Source organism: Ziziphus jujuba, chromosome 3 (assembly GCF_031755915.1).
Source record: "Ziziphus jujuba cultivar Dongzao chromosome 3, ASM3175591v1".
Taxonomy (NCBI): Eukaryota; Viridiplantae; Streptophyta; class Magnoliopsida; order Rosales; family Rhamnaceae; genus Ziziphus; species Ziziphus jujuba.
Genome location: NC_083381.1, coordinates 33516749 through 33522098, shown reverse-complemented (window position 1 = coordinate 33522098; position 5350 = coordinate 33516749). Strand labels below are relative to the sequence as shown.

Here is a 5350-nt window from a genome sequence, read left to right as displayed (position 1 = left end):
TATCCATAAAATAAAAAAACCAATATAAAAATTCAAAAATATTAGTAAATCATTCTCATAAATAAAAAAAATCTATATTTTATATAAACAAATGAAGGACGTAAATGAAAGGTTACTAAATGACATTTGATTTTAAAAATAAAATTATTATAAAAAATTTATATATTTTAAATTTTCTATTTTTAAAAAATATTCCAAAGCAAAAAGTACTTTCCCAAATTTTTTTCATGATTTTCTATAAAAAAAATAATTTTTTAAAGATTTTTAAATAATTATGAATAAAAAATATTTATTTTATCTAAAAAATATATTTAAAAGTATTATTTAGATATTTTGTGGTGTTTATTATGTATGTGGTTCCTAAACTATATAAAAGTTTAACTTTGATATATAAAAGTTTAAGCTAGGGATTAACAGTAAAATAAATTTGTAAGTTCAGGAACAAAGTTGTTAAAAAAAAATTAATTTGAGAACTTAAGTGTCACTAACAGTATAGTTTAAGGATCTCTGATGATAATATCCCTAAAATCTTACTAACAGAAAAAGTGAATATAAAAAAAATAAAATTTAATGAGTTATAGTGTAATTTTAAATACTAAAAAGTCATTTCTATATCATATATAATAAATTACAAAATGTAGAAGGCTATGTAAAATTTACCTTTTCAATTATTTACCATTATATATGAACAATCACGTTGTTGGCACTACCAATTAAATCTATTTATACTTTATTTTCTTGGAATATACAGTAGAGGATGTTACTCTATATCTATGCATATATAGTACGAAAAAATAATCGATGGGTGATGAATCATATATGGTTGGATCATGGGCATTAAACTTTTTAATCTTGACAATGGAAACATATATATATATATATATATATGCACACTTTCCCTTAATGTGACCCCAACAAACAAGCAAACTAAAATATAAATTAAAAAAAGACCGAAAATATTATATAATAGTATTCAGATTAATGTAGTTGTTGAGGTCCATGTCCCTTAGCCATGCTTTTTCCAATATTGGTCGTCCTCGTTATTTTCAGTGCTGGCTACTTTTGCTCAGAGGTAGCCTGTAAAAGCCTCTATGACCACTCTCTTTTTCTTTCTTTTTATTTTATTTTATTTATTTATTTTTTTGGTCTTGTAAAAAAGCTTTTAGAACAAGACAACACTCCGTCCCTCTCCAAACCCCACCTGCACCACCTTTTTTATTCCATTATTTTATGCTTGCAATGACCTGTCTTTCCATGTGATTTTCCATATTTATCTCTCTCTTTTTATTTTTCTACCAAAAAAAAAAAAAAGAAATTAAAAATAAAAATCACTCTCTTTTTTATTTATTTACTTGTCTCTTCTGACTCACCTCTCTTCTCGATATATCATTCTGCCCTGTGCGTGTATAAGAGAGATTATTGATCATTGTGAACTTGAGTACTTTGCAGCTTTTACTTTGATTTGATTGTTGAGCCATGAGAGATAAATAGAAAAAGAAAGTGACTGAGTTCTAGCTAGGGGAGATAGGGAAAAGAAGCAGTTGGAATCTCATATGGAAATTTAAGTTTCCATCCAAGATCGATTCAGCTAGCTTGTTCTTTTTTCTTTTTTTCTTTTTTCTTTTTTTCTTTTTAACTTTGATGAAAGATTCAGCTTGTGTGTTTCTCTAGTTATTTGTTTTTATGGACATGGGTTTTGTATGAGAGATCTTAGTTTTTAGGTCTGATGAATGAAAAAGAGAGATCAGGAAAGGAGGTGTTTGGAATGAAGTTTGATCCGAAATCCCGTTTGTCTTCTCCAATAGTGTATTTTATGTTTGGAATTTTTAAAGAGAGAGAGCTTTGGATCATATCTATGTTGACTATATATAAGAAATATATAGAAGTTGAAGGAAAGGGAGTGTTTGGAATTAGGTTTGATCCAAGATCACTCCATATTTATTCTTTTATTTTGATCTCTCTCCCTTTTTTTCATTAATTTCTATTGAAGTTGATGGAATTAATGATCTCGGACCAAGCTTCATTCCACACACCATTCTTTTCCTTGAAGAAGGCTAGCTAACATGGTGGAATTCAGGGTAAGATCTCTATCTCTTTCATATGCATATATCTAAAATATATTTTCATGATCAACTATTTAGATGTTATTTACACACTTTGATCTCTTCAGAGGAAGTACTTTTTTTTTTTTTTTTTTTGCTCTGGAAACAACGGTTTAAAAGCAACCAAAAAACCCCTAGGTTTCTGCCTTCAGAGGAAGTGCTTGCTCTTCAATATTCATGTAGTTTACATTCTAAGTAATTTCTTGTTTTATTCTTTTTTTTTTTTTTTTTTTGGGGGTTATACGATTTTATAAGTAATTATAATTAACTAATAGCCTGGTACTTGTGCTCTTAATAATTGATGGGTTTTACCCATTGACTGGTGCTCCAAAACCAAGGTCTAACGAGATTAAAGTTTGAGCGAGGATGTATATACCAATATTCTTAAGTGATGGATTTATAAAAAATTAAATAGTAGAACTTGAGATGAGGGTTTCACATAGGTTGATTCAGTACTTGTAGTTACTGGCTTTAATTTCCATCTTTACAACATGTATGTAATACTTCTTTGACTTGTTCAAGATCAGATTTATAGTACAACTCCTGTCCCATTTCTCAATACATGATCTGATCTGCAAACAAATATCATATATACAATTTAGAATTTGCATATGCAACGCATCAAGAGATCTAATATAATACTAACATACATAATCTATATATATATATATATTTTTTTTTTTTTGCTGATATAATCTATATATATATATATACATAATATGTTCTCTTTTATGTTTTATTTTTTCCTTTGGTTCGAAAAGGAGCAGTAGAAAAAGAATATATAGAAATGATCAACGATAGGCAAAGGGAACAAACACGTGGAGACACGCAATAAATATATATGACGTCCATCATGTTCATTATTAATTGCAAATTAAATAGCAATAAATAAATAATGAATATAGGGATTAAAAAAAAAAAAAAACAGTTATACGATGAAGTGCTATTTTATTTTTGGTGAATACGATGAAATGTTATATGTTGTTCATTATTATGTTTTGATCTTGTCATATATAATAAATGGTTTGGACATAGTTTTTTTTGTAGAATACATAATTTGATGATGAAGTTTTTTGTTTTTGTTTTTTTTTTTTTTTTTCAAAAGACGTTGAAGTTGTTTAATTATAATATGATATTATTTAGTAAAATGTATGCATGTTTTTATATGTGCATATGATGAATCAAAACTTATTTTCTCAAAGACAAATTAATTTGTAGTATATATTTGATGATGAAGTCATTTAGCTATAATATGATATTACTTAATAAAGTGTATGCATGTTTTTAAATTATGCGTATGATAAATCAAAACTTATTTTCTTAACAAATTAATGAATATTAATATTCCAAAAAAAATTTACATGAATAGTAATATTTAGCTGCATTCTTCTACTTAGTGATCTGTTCTTACTTAAGCTACATGTTTTGCTTATCTTTACTTGTAGTTCAAAAAAAAAAAAAAAAAAAATTCTAAGTTACGCTGGAAAACAGTAGAAAAGTTATAGATTAAAAAAATAAATAATACCAGAACAGAAATGAAGAAGACAGACACTGTACCCCCTTTTATATATATATGTATGTATATATATATATATATATATAATAAATACGTACGAAATATTTACAGTGAGTGAAGTTCCCCACCAAATGGTGGGTGACACCACCTCTTCACATGTAGAGGCATAAAAACCAAAAATTTTCTCAGTTTCTCACTCACTTCAACATTATTTTATATATGCTTATACATATATATGTATATGTATATGTATATATATATATATATATATATATATATAATTTCTGGTATGGGATATCTATAACAAATTTTATCCAGAACATTAATAAAGAAGATTGTTTTTTAAAAAATTGTCTTTTATTACATCTACAAAAGAAGAAGGTTTTTGAAAAAAAATCATCTTTATTATTATCCGGAACGAAATTTGTTTGGGATTTCCTCCATTTAAGAATTTTACTTATATATATATATATTGTAAATTTTTAATTTTCTCTCCTGCCATATGTGGTGAGACATGAGATGCTCATCATAAGGTAAATATACAAATATATTATAGAACTGTTTATATATAAAATGCATATGCATATATCAATACTTTGGAAACAAAAATATATTTTGAGGAAGCTAGGCATTGCACTGCATGGTATTTTGGTTTGATATAATAGATATATATATTGACAAACTATGCAAGCAGCCATAAATGCCACATCGCCAAAGCTACAAATATACCTGCCTATATCCTGCATGATTGGCATTTTACATAGGATTATATGTAATTTGATAATATGTAAGCTGGTTGCCTGTTTTTTATAGTACTTACATGATTCAAGAGAATGTATTTAAGGAAGCTTTCTGAATCTAAATTTTTTTGTAATGATTTTTTTTTTTTGTTTCAATAAATTTTCAGTTTCAAAAAAAAAAAAATAAATAATTTGATAATATATTTTATGAATTATATAAAATTGGGACAAATACTTACCATAATGTCACCCATCATAATAATACTGGAAATATACTTATGTAGTGTAAATTTTATCTCTCTCTCTCTCTCTCTCTCTCTCTCTATATATATATATATATATATATATATATATATATATATATACACTCCATCCTGTGGCATGTGATCGACACAAATAGAAGCCATGCATGAAGCAATGGCTACCCAACATTTATTTATTATTTTTAAATCAGGACAGATTTGTTGGGGGGCCGACTTGTATGCATGAAAGGAAGCTTTGCCATGTCAAAAATGTTTCCAGTCAGATCCAGATTTATAGGAATTTGAGACAAAAGGTACTTTGAATGACTAGCTAGCTACTGTAATCTTTATCATATTTCCACTTAATTATTGTTTGTTATGACAAAAATAATGCTCTCTGATACCAAAAGTAACTCATCTTCGTAAAAGCATAACATCAAATAATATTGTTCTTTCTCATGGTGGCATTCAAAGTCATTGAATTCCAAACACATCAGAAATATGTAAATATATAACGCTGTTTTTATATACAGTTCATAACTCTCTCTCTCTCTCTCTCTCTCTCTCTCTCTCTCTCTCTCTCTCTCTCTCTGTATCTATATATATATATATATCTACATGTAGTGAATACTAGTGTTAAAGGACCGTGAGAATTCTTGTTTATAAGTAGCTGAGGAACTTAAGATGATGGAACAATCACTATATTTTTAAAAGCTTTCCTGGTGATCAAGTTAAGACCTAAATTCAATT

General features: G+C 27.0%; 1 long non-coding RNA gene across 1 annotated transcript; it reads left to right on the top strand.

The window, feature by feature from the left end:
• Positions 1-1218: 1218 nt before the first annotated feature.
• Positions 1219-4973, top strand: LOC125423338 (uncharacterized). The gene is made up of 2 exons (XR_007241867.2): positions 1219-2078; positions 4818-4973. It is a non-coding gene; the product is annotated as an uncharacterized LOC125423338 (long non-coding RNA).
• The last annotated feature ends 377 nt before the right edge of the window (positions 4974-5350 follow it).